The 16,199-nt window shown below is 39.1% G+C and overlaps 1 long non-coding RNA gene across 1 annotated transcript; it reads left to right on the forward strand.

The window, feature by feature from the left end:
- The first annotated feature begins 15,240 nt into the window (after positions 1 to 15,240).
- Positions 15,241 to 15,808, forward strand: LOC105357731 (uncharacterized). Its single transcript, XR_911564.4, has 3 exons — positions 15,241 to 15,441; positions 15,516 to 15,686; positions 15,771 to 15,808. It is a non-coding gene; the product is annotated as an uncharacterized LOC105357731 (long non-coding RNA).
- The last annotated feature ends 391 nt before the right edge of the window (positions 15,809 to 16,199 follow it).

Raw genomic sequence — 16,199 nt, forward strand, 5'->3', positions numbered from 1 at the left:
TTTTCCATAACATTTGTGGAGCGCATACAAAGCAGGAAAGGTTAAACACGTGTCTGCTTGCACTTTTCTCCGAGGACTTTGATGGATTTCTGGATGCTGATTGATGACTGAAAAAAAAAAAATCACAACCAACTCAGTTTTGCTCCCGCTGCCTTTTTTAAAACACACACTAGCATGTATGTTTTGCTGGTATGTTTTAACGTGCCCGCGCCCTAAAACCTGTTGTGCCCTATGGTCCTGAAAATATGGTAATTTCAGCAGGAAGCATGTTACTGCTGTAGGAGTTAAATACTTGGGAGGGCCTTTAAAAATGCGTGGCTATTTGAAACGAGGCTTAAGTTAGTGTCCTATTTACAGATTCCGATTCGTGAGGGCACTAAAGTAACATTCCACTACATTTTTGCGGACTGAGACCACCTAAGACCAGATCCTGTTCAGAAACACCAGGATCTGGACTGCTCAAACCAGGATTAATTTATGCTTTAGATCAGGGGTGGCTAACTCTGGTCCTCAAGAGCCTCAACCCTGCCCGTTTTCCAGCTCTCCCTAACCAGCTTGCTGTTGATTAGCTGACTGAAGTGATTTCACATCCTGATTGACTGAACACAGCTTATTTAGGTCGACAGCATCAAGGAATCCAGAGAAAGCTGGAAAAAAGTAAGGGTTGAGGCTCTGGAGGATCAGGGTATGTTAAAGATATTATTTTAAAAGTGTTTGTCTGTTTGCTAAAATCCTAATATTTTAATAATAACGGAAAGGAGTCCAGAGGCCCCAGAGTCAAACCCAAGGATGAAGCGGTATACTATGCATCCATGGGTAAGGACAGAGAAGGATTGGACATGAAATTCATTAATTCTCTCAAACGTGAGTTGCAAAGATTTTAAGATTTAAAAATGTACTTCTTTTAAATACATATTGTGATTGACATTTTTACTTCTTCTCTTAGGTCGAGGACTGTTTGCAAAGAAAGACTTTGAAGGAGGAGAATTTCTTGTTGAATATAGAGGGGATTTTATAGAAAAAAAGGAGTATGAGAGGAGAGTTAAACTATACCACAAAGGTTTAAAAGTCTTAATGTTTGAGTTTCGTTACAATGGCATTCTACTGATGACGATACACCAATGGCATCAACCTCACTCCCAGATGAGAAGCAGGTGATCATGCTGATTTCACGTTTACTTGAGATGCAGGACGACAACAGAAATAAATAATAAAAGACCACTGCAAGGGGGAAAATCAAATCATGGACTGGGACAGGGCCAACGTCATCCACACTGAAGAGAATAGGCATCGCAGATGGATCATGGAGGCTGTGGAGGTCCGAAAGGGAGCCCACACAGCCAGGAACCAGGATAAGTGGGCCCTCCTGCTCACAGATATCTGGAGCAACATCACCAAACGGAAAGCAAGAGGCGGAGTCGCCTGTCAAAGTCTGACAGGTGAAGTTTTTGAAAAATGTCCTTGCAAACCACAGTAACCTGTGTGTGTGCATAAAATAACTTCTGGCACTGTACAGGGCAGAGGTGAGCATCTCTCTGTGGCGGGAGGTGGCCATTTTTCCATTGGAGGTGGGTGGTCATGTGAGGCTCACCCACATGAAGCGTGGATCTTCGGTGGGTGGGCACTACCAGACCCACTAATTACCCCATAATAGTGGTATGGACTAAAACAGTAAAAATTACCATGAAAAACACTAAAATTTCCAGTAAAGTTGGAAAATAATTAATACAAATTGTTTTGGTAGGTGGTCACCCAAGGCATTCAGGAGGTACAGCTGAACATAATTGCCGTCAGGGAGGGCAAGGAGAAAGGGGACCTGGAGCTACTCCTGGAGGACTAAGAGACCCTGGATGTGGGTGAAGACTCTGGGAGTCTCTGGACCATCACTTGAAGACGGCCCTCTCAGGATTCAGGCTGAGAAAACTAGCAAGAGGCTGTCAAAAATTACCGTACTAAACTACATTTCATTACAGGCAAAAGAAAAAACTAATGTAAAATAAAATAGGATTTTTTATCATTATTTATTGATAATATTTAAAATAGTATTCATTATAATCGATTGTATTTGTTAATATAATGTTGAAGGCATTAAAATATGCAGTTGAATAAGTTACGTTATTAGTTATATTATCTAAGTATTTACACCAAATTGAAGTAGATGTTTTTTCATTGAATGTTAAAGTCTGTTTAAGGATTTATTTAATCTTTTAATTTTTTTTGCATTCATACATTGCGAAGCAGCTATGAATTTTCAGTCCAAGATTTAGATAATTTACATTATTTTGCTTAAATTTCCTCAAAGCTAAACACATAAACAGCATATTTTTAAATTCAGAGGCTTCAGACGTTTTAACCAAAGTTTCCCCATTTTCATTTCAAGAAAATGTACAGCAACTCTGACATGAAATTTAGGAAAGAATAGGCTGAAAAGGTGAATAGCTAAGGAACCAACAATATTAGGAAATAGATTAAACATGTAAAAAAGGTAAAAGAAATAACTAAATCTCTTATTTAATTTATTCTTGTTTGGAAAACTATCGTAGATGATTTTAAAGTGTCCTAAACACAAAAAGTAAAATTTGAAAAATGTTGGAAATACTATATAAATATTAATATATATATATATATAAATATATTCTGTATTTTCAACCGCGGTCTCGGTTATGGATAATTCTTCTGTATTTGACACATACAAACAGTGGGGTGTCAAGGAGCAGGCACGTTACAACATATTGGTAAAACTAGTGTTGAACATTTCCTGCGATGACGTTTCTGACCGCAGGGGAGTTCCTCTCTAGGGCCAACGGCGGATCTTCCTTCGGAGGTATACTTGTTTCTGTTTTATACTCTGTTTTTTGGGACGAAAACCTTGTTTTAAATTGACTGTTCTCCCTAACTGAGTAACACAAACTGAATAGGCGCTCACACACTCAATTGGCTTAGTGTCTGCCCCCTCCCTTTGCAAACGGGGGAGCACGGCAAGTGGGAACTAAGCCCACACACATTTCAGCACACATACATTGGCTTGCGCTGAGAGCCTGCCCTTCCTTTTGCAAACGCTGGTGTGCAGCACACAGGAAATCAGCACACCCACACACTCAGTGTGGAAAAAAGCAGCAGGAGAAAAACTGAGCTGGTTCTCATGGCATCTTCTACTACACCTCTGCCGAAGTCCCACAACTACACATTAGGCGCACCGCCTCATAGGGCGCCCCCTACAGTTTGGAGAAAATTTAAGACTTAAGTGCGCCTTTTAGCTGTGAAAATACACTATATAGTATTTTGAGACTAAAATACTGATTAATAAAGCTAGTATTATGCACTATTAGTACATAACACGGTTTATGTACTGTTAATTCAAAATCTACACCATAAAGAGTGCACAAATCTTTCTAAAGAGATACTTTTATTACCAGAAGAGGCGTTTTATTACAAAAACAGAAATCAGTGACTATCGTATTTCATGCTTTGCTGTAAACCATGCAATGGGGGGAGCGTGACATTTCTAAAATGCTGCTGTAGTGAACTCTTGTAATTATTCCCCCAAATTTCTATACAGTGAGGGAAATATGGTAGTATTAAAGAACAGTACAATAAATATCTACTGTTGTATCCTAATATATGTTTAGATTTATTTATGATTGAAATACTTTTTGAGACTTTAGTTTGTATGTGTCTGATGTGTGGGTTCCAACTTAGTTTGTCATCGATAAACCCCCCTAAGAATTTGATTTCTGTAACACTTTCGATTAAGACATTATTTCAATTGAGAGCCCTTTATTTGCATTGTAGTTTCCAAAAAACATCACTTTGGTTTTATCTAGGTTCAAAAATTATTTGTTGTAATCCATCCATAATTTTTTTGTTTTTTTTTTTAACTTTGTTTTTATTGAACGTTTTCAGTTGTCAGCATTTACATACACGGGTCAGCAACCACAACAAACAACAGAACAGACACAACTAACTGCAATTGGGCTGTTTTTCTTATTGTTATTACATTTTTTTTTTAATACCTACACGAAATCCTCTAAACCTTTTATTGGTTTTCCATATAGTTGTACCATTTTTTCTGAAAACGTCTAACTTTAATTTGAGTAGAAATGTCAATTTTTTCCACTGAGTAAATGGTCCATATGATCTTCAACCAGTCATCTTTTACAGGGGGCTCTACTTTGTGCCATTTTTTTGTTATCGTTTTCTTGCTTGCTAAGAGTAATATCCTTACAAGGTAAACATCTTCATTCAGTACAGAGTCTTCAATATTACCCAGATGCAGAGTTGTAAACTCGTTTGGCAGGTGATATCCAATAACATTTTTTATGACAGTTGTTACATCATTCCAAAAAGATAGTAATTTAGGACATGACCAGAAAATATGAGTATGATTCCCTTCTTGACTCCCACATTGTCTCCAGCAAGCCTGTAGATTTTTTAGTTGTCTGCTTTTGATTTGGGGCGTTATAAAATACCGTGTGAGATTCTTCCATGCAAATTCCTTCCATATTTGAGAGCTGGTAGAAGAGCACTGTGTGAGACACATTTTAAACCAGTCTTCTTCTGTAATCTTTTGACTAAGCTCAGATTCCCATTTACTTTTAATGTAAAATGATGAACTTTTCCTGTTTTCAGTAAAAGAACGGTAAAAGAATGAGATTGTTTTACTGTTTTTATAAGTGTCTAATATTACTTTAGTTATACTGTATCTTTTTTTGTATCTTTTTTTAGGTTCTAGGTTAGGTTTAATTTCCCTTGTATAAAAGTCCTGAATTTGTAGATATCTTTTTTTTTTTTTTTTTTATTTATTTTTTTTTTTATTTTTATTTTTTTTAATTTGTAGATATCTAAACAAATCTTGATTTCCCAATCCAAATTTATTTTTTAATTCCCTAAAGCTAAGTAGATTTCCGTTTTTTGTAATAGAGTACCATGCAGTTATGCCATTGTCTATCCAGTGTCTAAATGTTGAGTCATATCGGTTTGGTTGAAATTTTGGATCATAAGCAATCCAACTGAGTATTTTTATTTCCTTTTGCAGTTTGTATTCTTTAACTACTTTTTCCCATAGTTTTATTGTAAAGGATGTAATTAAGTCAACATTACTTTGGTCATAGTCAGTCCATTTAACATCTCCTATAATCGTTTGTATTGGTATATTTAAGCTTTAAATCTCTAATTCTTTCCACCTTGCTTCATATTCTGGTACACACCAACAGACTAATGGTCTCAGCTGTGCTGCATAAAAATATTCTTTGAGATTTGGTAATGCCAACCCCCCTCTGTCTTTTGATAACTGAAGGGTGGAAAACCTTATCCTAAGTTTTTACCCATTCCAAATGAATCTAGATATATTTTTATTCCATAAAACTTATGCTGTGGTATTCTTACTGGTAAAGCCTGGAATAGGTAGAGAAATCGTGGGGTGATATTCATTTTAATTATTTTTACTCTAGAGCTGATATCTAAGGGGTAAGTTGTCCATTTTTGCAGATTTTTTTGCATGTTTTGTTCAATCGGATCAAAATTTGTTTCATATAGTTTGTCAATCTCTTTAGTAAGAATGACACCCAGATATTTTATTGTCTTACTTTCCCATTTCAAATTGTAACTTTCTTTAATCTGTTTAGACGGAGAGTAGTTTAGTGTAAGAATTTGGGTTTTATCTATATTAATTTTATATCCGGAATAGTGACCAAATACTTTCAAAAAGTCCATCAGTATAGGAAGCTCGTTGTCTGGGTTCTTGAGAAAAATGATTATGTCATCTGCAAAGAGGCCAATTATGTGCTTTGTGTTGCTTATTTCTATTCCTTCTAGGGCTTCTTGTTGTCGCAGAGCTTGAGCTAATGGTTCGATGTATAATGCAAAGAGAGTTGGGCTTAAACAACAGCCTTGTCTTGTGCCCCTTTCTAATTTAAATCTATTTGACAGATTTCCATTCACTTTTATTCTTGCTGTTGGGGCTTGGTATAATGCTTTAATAATTTTAATAGAATTCTACTCAAATCCAAACTTTTTAAGGACCAAGTATAAAAATTCCCAGCTAACACTGTCAAAGGCCTTTTCTGCATCTAGGCTAATAAGTGCAGATTTAATTCCCTTCATTTGTACATGGTTAATGATATGTAGACTTTTCCTAATATTGTCTTGTGTCTGGCGTCCTTTAATGAAACCTGTCTGGTCTTCATCTATTAGATCAGATACAAAAAGTTCAAATCTTTTGCTTAATATTGATGTATATATTTTAAAGTCTACATTCAAAACAGAAATTGGTCTGAAGTTTTTGCATAATTTTGAATCCTTCCCTTCCTTAGGGATAAGAGAAACCACTGCATCCTGCCATGAAGGGGGGATAGTTCCTTCCTTTAAAGTCCAATTAAGGCATCCGAGTAGTAAAGGTGACAGGTCACTTTCAAACAGCTTATATATTTCAGAAGGGAACCCATCACTACCGGGTGCCTTGCAGGTCTTTAATTTTCCAATAGCTAATCTAATTTCTTCTGTCCTAATTTCTGATTGTAATACTTTGTTTTGCATTTCTCCTATTGATGGTAAATCAAGTGAGTTAAGAAAGCTAGTTACATCGTCTGCACTTGCTAGTGAGGGCTTTGAGTATAAATCTTTGTAGAAATTCTGAAAAATTTCTAGTATTTCCTCTGGATCATCTGTTAATTTGTCTGTTTCGGGTTTTTTGATACTAGTTACTGTATTATTAGATTGTTGTTTTCTTAATCGTCTTGCTAACAATTTGTTTGCCTTTGGGCCGGAATCATGATACATTTGTCTAACAAACCTTTTTTTATTTTCAATTTCTTCACTTAAAATGTCATTTATTTCCGTCCTTAGTGTTTTAATTTGTTGCAGGATGGTTTGAGATTGACTTTGCTTGTGTTGTTTTTCTAAGTTGTTTAAAATTGCCACTTTCTGGTTGTATTTATCCTTTTTTTCTTTATTTTGTGCCGATGTAATGGCAATTAAATTTCCTCTCAAGACTGCTTTTAACGTATCCCACAGAATATTGGGGTTTACCTCACCATTGTCATTTTCTTCAATGAATCTTTTAATTGTGTTTTTTATTTGTTCCTTCACAGTTTCCTTATTTAAAATTCCTATGTTTAATCTCCACAAAGTATTTATCTTTTTCCTGTCTATATTAATTGTTAAAAAGACCGGGCTATGGTCAGAGAAGTTCGTTGTACCAATTTCACAAGCTTTCACTCGATATTTATCCCATGTGTTTATTAAAAAATAGTCAATTCTAGAATAAACCGAGTGTGACCCAGAATAGTATGTATAGTCTTTTTCTAATGGGTGTATTTCTCTCCAGACATCAATAACTCCCATTTCCTCTAGAGTTGTGTTGATAAATCCTGCCAAAGGTTTATGCTGGTTCCGGACACTTGTAGTGTCTAGGCTCTTCAGAGTTACATTTAAGTCTCCCCCGCATATCAATATGCCTTCTGCCTAATGTGCAATTACGTCAAATAAAGATTTGTAAAGTGTTTTTTTACTTCCAGGGGGGGCATATATGTTTATCATTGTGATTAGTTCGTTTTGCAATTTCCCTTTAACCATTACATATCTTCCGCCTTTGTCTTTTATCTCTTTACTACATTCAAATTGTATGGAGTTCGTTATAAGAATAGCGACTCTTCTTTTCTTGTTTGATTCATTGGAGCTATAAAAGGTGTTTCTGTATCCCATTTGTTTAAACTTGTTGTGTTCTTGATCATTTAGCTTTGTCTCTTGTAGAAATAATATCTGTGCATTTTCTTTCTTTAACATTGAGATGACTTTTTTCCTTTTAATGGGATTATTTAGACCATTCACATTAAGTGTTACCATTTTTATATTACAACCCAAGGCTTTGTTTATTCCAAAACTTGATGTACAGCCCAAGAACATTGAACAAAAGGCCAGAACTTGTAGCCCAAAAAGAAACAGAAAAAAAAAACATTTCTGAAACACATTTGGCTTCCAAAAGCGGAATGAACACACGCCATTCCCTTCCCCTGTTGGTGGGAGAGGGGGGGTTCCTCGCGTGTAAGGAGGGCCCTTCAGTAGTGGTGAGAAAAAATCTTTCACCTAAACCTACTAGTCCAACATCCATCATATGGGTAAATATACCCAACAGCACAAATTATGATATGAGGAAGTCTATATATGTAGAAATAAAGGAAAGGACTTAACTTAATATTCATTTGTAACTTTTAAGACGTAGCTCGTCCAAATTCCTGCAGTTTCTCCTTAGCTCGCCGTGCTGCTCCATTTCCGCTTTTCTCGCCGGGTCGTTGCCATGGAAATCCATGAAGCAGCCGCTCCTGTATGACGTCATCTTCCGTGTTGTCCGGTGTGGAGAGCTCCACCGTAAATCCTCTTCTTCTTAACTCCTCTGCCGCTTCCCGCGCAGATTCATAAACTTTCACTCCAGAGTCCCAGTGAATTCTCATCTTGGTGAAAGGGGTCTGAAAACGGACCCCCTTTTCCTTAAGCGCTTTTTTGACTCCGCTGTAATTTTTGCGCTTTTGGACCACCTCCGTCGGGTAATCATGATCGAAGATCAGCCGTCTCCCCTCCACCTCGATTTTCTTCTGCCAGGCTGCTTTGAGGGCCGATTCTTTGGTAGTGAATTGGAGAAAATTAACTATCATGGACCTCAGTGGTGCGCCGCGGCTTGGCTTTTGAGTGAGCGCTCGGTGGGCACGTTGGATCTGAAGGCTGGTTTCTGGAGGCAGGGAGAGCTTCTCCATGAGGAGTTTTGTAACATAGTCTGTCGCTGAGCCTTTTTCCTCGTCCTCCGGTATTCCAAATATTCGTATGTTGTTACGTCTGCTTCTTCCCTCGATGTCTGTGAGCCGCTCTCTTAATATTTTTTGTTGCTTCAGAGATTTAGAGAGGGCATCTTTCACATCCATGTTCCAGGATTCGATTTGCGCGATGCGTTCTTCGGCCTCGGCAATTTGGGTTCCGTGCGTTTGAAGGGTTTTATTATTTGTCGCCAGTTGTTGGTGGATTTCTTGTTTCAATTCAGTGATTTCCTTCTTGACATCTTCTGTAACTTGCTCCTTCAAAGAAACCATGTCTTGTTTCATGTCAGCTCTTAGGTCACGGATTTCTTTGCTAATGGAGTCGAGTCCATAACGCAGGGTTTCAGCTAGCTGGTTAGCACCAGCACGTTCGTCTCCGTCTTCTTTGGCTTTATCTACATTTTTTCCCTTCATCTGGTCTTGTCTTTTCATTTTTCCTCTGGTTTCGACTCCTCCTTTCATTGAGTGCTTATCTTCGTTTGTTAATAGTGGATTCTTAGGAGTCTATTTTCCTGTTTTGTTGGGAGCATCGAATTACGCCGGCGTCCCGTCCGCCATCTTCGAAAAGCCCCCCATCCATAATTTTATTGTTTAACTCTGTGTTTACCACGTTGATAAGTTCCCAATGATTGTCTGTAGAATAGAATATATTTGTGTCATCAGTAAATAATATGAGTTTCATAAGCTTTGAAATGTTGAATATATCATTTATGTAAATATATTGAATAGCAGCGGGCACAAAATTGATCCTTGTAGGACACCACAACTTATCTCTTTGGTTTCTGATGTAAATTCAATCTTGACAAATTGTTTTCTTCCCCTTATATAGCTTTTGACCCAAGTTAGCGCTAGTCCTCTTATCCCTTACAGTTTGTCAAGTAGGATGTCATGATTGAGTGTCATATGCTTTTTTTAAGTCAATGAAAATTCCAGCTGCATATTTCTTTTTGTCCAGAGCATTTGTGATTTCCTCCACAGCATCAATAATAGCCAATGAGGTTGATCTATTTTCTCTAAAACCAAGATGTTTTACCTCATCCAACCACTGTATCCAAATGGTAAATGGCGTATACTTATATAGCGCCTTTCTTCCTACAAGGGCAAAGCACTTTACAGTCACGGACCCACTCACCCAGTCACACACATTCACTCACTGGTGGCGGCTCCGCTGCCAAACACAGGCGCCTGCCTACTACCAGAGGCAAGGTGGGGTTCAGTGTCTTGCCCAAGGACACTTCGACTCATGGGCGTGCAAGGCGGGAATCGAACATGCAATCTTACGATCATGGGTATCCAGACATGTCGAGGGGCGTGCCCAAGTTCTGCAGGCGTCAGTCCCAGCGGAGATTAAGCCGATCATGAATACACATGGATGTGCCATCACAACCGATATATAGACGAAGGTTTATCATAAAACTTCCTTCATATCCGGCAACATCCATTATACAAATAAAAACTTCAACCTCGTTTCCAGGGTGCTATTCGCTATTCGCTCCCTTTGAGAGTGCTGTGTCAAAGACAGGAGAGCATATCAGGAGCCTGCTGTTCCAGAAACTCCGTGAATTTGGAATAGATGAGTCACTTCACTCTGGCCTTGTTGTGTTTGTCACTGATCGTGGAGTAGGGTTGGGCGGTGTCCCCTAAATTGGCAGTTGACGATGTTAGCCCAACCCCCCGACGATATCATCGTCCATCCCAATGGTTGACTGCAATTTTTAATTTTTCGTTCTTATATAATTGCTATTCATCATTTTACTTTATTTATTTTACTTCCCAAATAATGACTCATCCGCAATGATCCAGTCTAAACTGAAGGAAAGGAAGTGACTTTAAAAAAATAGAATAAACAAAATAGAAAAGCAGTGGTCCGGTCCTGCACTTGATAGTGGACCGGTGGAGCGAGCGACCGTGTCTCTAGCAGAGCAGACGGACTTACAGTTTTGTTTTTTAGGGGAAATAAGGATGCTTTGTTACGTGTGGGAGACTTAGGACTGTGATCCGTCCCGCAGCTCTACATGAACGAGCAACCGGACTTTGGGAGAACCGGGTCTCCCGGTAAAAGTGTGTGTTGGGGCAGAGCTTGGAGCGCTAGCTAACGCAGTGTGTAAGCTTCGAAGCAGAAAAGCCGCTCAGTCCTTAGAAACCGTTCAAACAATCACGTGGATTTGTGTTTCCAGTCGTGTCCCGACAAAATAAAGGCTGATGTTATTCCCACATATTTGCGTGCAGCCAAGATGCAGGTTGCAGCGTTTCACACATGGATTTTATGTTCATGCTAATGTTGTTAGCCCGTGTTAGCATACTGCTAATCCTGGCTTCCGGCTCCGTTTTTCAACAGAAAAAGCACTGACCACACGGATTAAAATTAAAATGATGAGTGAACAGGCGCTTCATAATAACCCTAACATTAATAAAAGCACGTTTAGGAGATCATCTTGTATAATACCGAGCTGACGTATCTATGTATGTAGCCGCTCGGCGGAACTAAGTTTCACTTCCGGTTTTTAAAAACACTACTGCGTATGTGCGAATGATTTTTTCCGACCGAAAGTGTGACCCATGTGAATGTTTTTTATAATCTGAAAAAGTTTTTCCGGGCCCATCTACACGGTTGGATCCTAATCCGACCAATAATCCTTATCAAGATATTTTGCACATGTAACCGCGTCTTATGGTGTCGACTCGTGGCGGGGGCGTGGCATCGCGATGGTGTCTCTCCATCGTGATGTCACTCACCCATCACGATGGAATCGTCCATCGGCACAACCCTATCGTGGAGCCAACATAGTCGCTGCCCTGCGTGGATACACCAGGCTGAACTGCAACGCGCACATCCTGAATGTCACCCTATCAAGTGCATTTGCACCAGACATGTTGGCTGAAAGTACTGAGCTGTTTGAACTGTTAACCGTTGCAAAAGACTGGTGAAATATTTCAAACAGTCAGGTCTTCAAAACAGCTTTAAAAAAAGCCCTCAAGCAATCCATCGAGACAAGATGGAATTCAAATGATGAAATGCTGGATTCCATACTACAACAGCATGCGATCTCCACAATACTGCTTAGAAATATCAGTATGAAAGAATTGCGCAGATCAATGCAAACACGTTAAAAACAGTAGTCGAGTTCCTTAAGTTATTAAAGGAAGCTACGAATGACAACTCCACTCCCAGCGCATCACTTCCACTGCTGTGTTCCTTGAAACTCATTCAACACTGCCAAGCAGCAATGCTCGAGCCCTTGCTCTCTGGAGTCGCCAAGTTGTGTGCCTCGTGTCTGGAAGAACTGATGGGTACCAGTGAAACATCTGCATTACCTCTCCTCATGATGTACAGAATTGCAACGCTCCTGACTCCTAAAATTCAAATGCTGCGAATGCTGCCTCCAGATGAAAAAGATGAAGTGGTTAAAGGTAGGCTATATGTAACCTATTACAGACATAAAACATAGTGCAATGACAATAGAAAAAGTGAAAAGCAGTTAAAAAAATAGAAACGCAGATAAAAGACAATAAAAAAAAATCGAATGAGCCATTTTAAATTAGCCATTTATACTTTTTTGTTTTATGTGAAGTTATGGTTTTGTTGTGATTGCTTTTTCTATTTTTTTTCTAATTTTTTTATGCGTGTGTGACTACTACAAATTCACACGCATGGTGTTCAGATCTCCATGCTGATGCCCCACTGAGGCGCAAAACTGGAAAAGGCTGAAGCTAAAAAAAAGTATTTTTCTGTCAGAAAAAAATAAAATTCATAGATTTTCAGCTCAGTTGAACCATTACAATGTTTTTTTTCCTCCATAAATTCAAATGACTTTGACCTGCATCTTTACCAGCTGGTTCAGTCTGCCTCAGGCCGTCTGTCTGCGCGGACACACAAACACACGGAAAGATCATTTTTAAAGACACATTTTACAGCAAGAAGCAGAATCCCATCCCTCTGAGCTGTCACAACTCAAAAGTCATCAAGTCTACGCATCAGTGAGCTGCTGCCGAATGGAGTGAAATGACAAAACGTGTAAAGAGCATACATGAAGAAGAGTTTTCTTCTCTTTCACCGTTTCAGAGCAAAGCAGCAGGCAGACCTTCAAACTCTCCGTAAATCCAAACCGAAGGCAGAACCTCTTCCAAAACCATCAGAACCAGAAAAGCTAAATATCAATCAAAACCTCCCTGAGCCGAGGAGCACCCACTTTCCCTATGGCAAAAACATCTGGGAACGTGTGATCTTCAGTGAGCAACAGGATTAGTGAAAATATATTAATTGATTAAGTTTTACATTACACAAAAGAGGAATGCATGAAAAAATGAGGCTGGAAGAGGGACATGAATCTCTTTAATAATATCAATACAAATACTTTTTTTTTTTTTTTCCCTGCGGGACGGGAGACTATACAAAACAATACATCTCTATTATTGTGCGGGAATAAATTCTCAGAATTTTGCGGGTGCAGGCAGGAGTGTAACGCATACGTTGCGGGAGCTGGCGGGATTGATCAGAAATTCGGCGGGCGGGAGAAGGATGAAGAAAATAGTCCCGCGCAGGGCTCTAACCCATAGTTTATTTTGTTTAGAACTTTCAATTTGAGTTTGCTGTTGCCTTTTTCACTGTTTTATGATTTATGTGTTCTAAACACTTTCCTACTTTGTGCATAATGATTTTTTATTGTTATAAATGTTACAATTGTTATAAATTTGATTTTAGTGTCCTATACTTATCCTCCTTTGTGCAGAATTTTTTCTGCCATTTTAAGTTTAATAAGTTACTTTGTCACTCAACCTGGTGCTGCTGATGAGCACGGCCAACTATAAATGCGGACTGAGCTGGTGTGGGTAACGGATGTTCTCGGACTGCCGGATGTTCTCGGGGTCCTTCGGGGTCCTTCGACCAATGATGACGTCACAGTATTTGATTGGCTGTAAGTTGCCACGATGACGTCTAACTTAGTGATTGGTCAATTTCAAACTTTGTTATTTGTGAGATCGCCAGCACAATGACTTTCCGTTATTTTGTGAGATCGCCAGCACAATAACTTTCCGTTATTTTGTGAGATCGCCAGCACTATAACTTTCTGTTATTTTGTGAGATCGCCAGCACTATAACTTTCCGTTATTTTTTTAGACCGATAGCACCAATCTTTCCGTTATTTGTGAGAAACATGGATGAATATTACATTGAAATTTCCCACTACATTGCACAAGGGATTTATCATAGCCTCACCCTCACTTCTAAGAATCCCGATAGCAGAAAGGCGACCATTCGAAAGACGTCAAAGAATTACACAATTAAAAGTAAGTAACAACAATGTGATGTGTGAGACTTGTTAGATACACGCAGATGTCAATATTTTTGAAGACGGATTTACTACCAGTTAAATTAGTCATTAATCAGATACTAAGTTAACGCCAATTGAAGTTAACATTCTCTTTTCCTGGTGGTTATTAGATAAGCAGTTGTATTACAACCACCGGGGCAACCTGCGCTTGGTCGTGTTTCAAGCGCAGGTTTGCGACATTTTAAGGAGCTGCCACGATGACATTGGCAGTGGGGGATTTCATGGCAGACGGCGGACATTGGAGAAGGTTTTAGCATCGTACCACTGGAAAACTGCACAAGAGGATGTAATGAAATGGGTAATATATTTGAACTACTTGAGCTATGTGTTCCCCAGAATGATAATTAGGATTTTCTGACTTAATTAATTTATTACTCTGAAATTAATTTATTTAAACTATTTCAAAGGTTGATGAGTGTCCCCGCTGTCAGCACCACGAGACAGTTTAAACTGTTGCTCCTGTTCTTCATCCCATCCAAGTTCAGGAAGCTTGGAGTGTCCTTGGGATAGACCTGATTGGTCCCCTTCCTACCACTGCAAAGGGCAAAAGGTATCACTACATTTTGTAGAGTGTGTCTGTGTGTATAAATTCATTTAAAGTTAATATAATCAGTTTTTGGATTAAAAACACCCAACAGAACATGACAGTCGTGGGTGCAAAGTATAATAAAACTAACTGAATCTCATGTTGCAGGTTCATTCTAACAGCCACAGATCTTTTTACCAAGTGGGTCGTGGCAAAATCCCTCTAGACCAAAATTGCCACAGAGGTGTCAAGAAAAATTGTCAACATTTTGCTTGACTTTGGACTTGTAGAGAGGATCATTACTGATCAAGGGCGGGAATTTGTCAATGAGGTATAGCTACCTATTTGAAAACATTGTATTAGTGACATTAAACAGAGGACATGAAGTTGGCTGGTGTTAGGGTAGAAGATGTCCATGATAGAGTGAGGTGGAGGACGATGATTCGCTGTGGCGACCCCTGATGGGAAAAGCCGAAAGAGAAAGAAGAAGAAGAAGAAGAAGTATTAGTGACATTAAATATTTGTAATAAATTGTACTTTATTTTTCAAGGCATAACCTAATGTGTCTGCAGGTCAGCCGTGGCGTTTTTGAGGCTTTGGGTGTGAAGCACTGCATTACATCAGCCTACCATCCCCAGGCCAATGGACAGGATGAGCACACTAATTACAATAATAATTAATTCCTTAACTAATTAATAAACAAGACTGTGGGGAGGATAAAAATGACTGGGATATCCATTTAAGGGGAATAGTGGCAGGCATCAACACAGCTAAACAGGTAACGTTGTGTGAGTGAACCATGTTTACCAAGACAGAAGAACTGTGTAACCTTTTATTTTTTTACACAAACAGAGATCAACCAGGTTCACACCCTATTGTGCCCTGTTTGGAAGACACCCTCGCACAGCAGGTGTGATAAATGTCACACAAGAAGAGGGAAGTGACAAAGATGTTCTTGTAGTAGAGGAGACGGAAGAGCACCTGGAGGCCAAGATAGCAGAAGTTGCTGATTTGCACGCAAAGGTAATGGTAAAATAGAAATACATGCATCTAGGCATCCAAAATGTCATTGTTATTGCCATTGCATAAGTATTTATATTTTCTCAGATTTACCAGAACATAAAAAATGCACAGCAAAAACAAAAGATGGAATATGAGACCAGGAAAAACGAAATGTGAAATTGTTCATCTTCAAAGTTGGTGATGAGGTCCTTAAAGCCAATAAAAGAAAGGAAGGACGAAACGTAAAATCGCTAAGTAGTTTGTCCAACTGGTGTTACCGTAGGGTGACGTCGCTAAGTAGTAAAATCGCTAAACGTTAAATCGCTCGCTAACTAGTTTGTCCAACTGGGGTTACCGTAGGGTGACGTCATCATTGGTCTAAGGACCCCGAGAACTTCTGGCAGCCCGAGAACATCCGGTACCCACACCGGCTCTCCCTCAGTTCCTGCTGAGACTGCCTCCTGTTCTGGGTTCCTGCTCCTCTGTCAGTGCAGGTATTGTGGCCGGGGCTTGCTGCGTGCACATTCTTCCTGT

The sequence above is a fragment of the Oryzias latipes genome, chromosome 18 (genome assembly GCF_053564925.1).
Source record: "Oryzias latipes strain Hd-rR chromosome 18, Olatipes_Hd-rR_3.1".
NCBI classification, from domain to species: Eukaryota; Metazoa; Chordata; class Actinopteri; order Beloniformes; family Adrianichthyidae; genus Oryzias; species Oryzias latipes.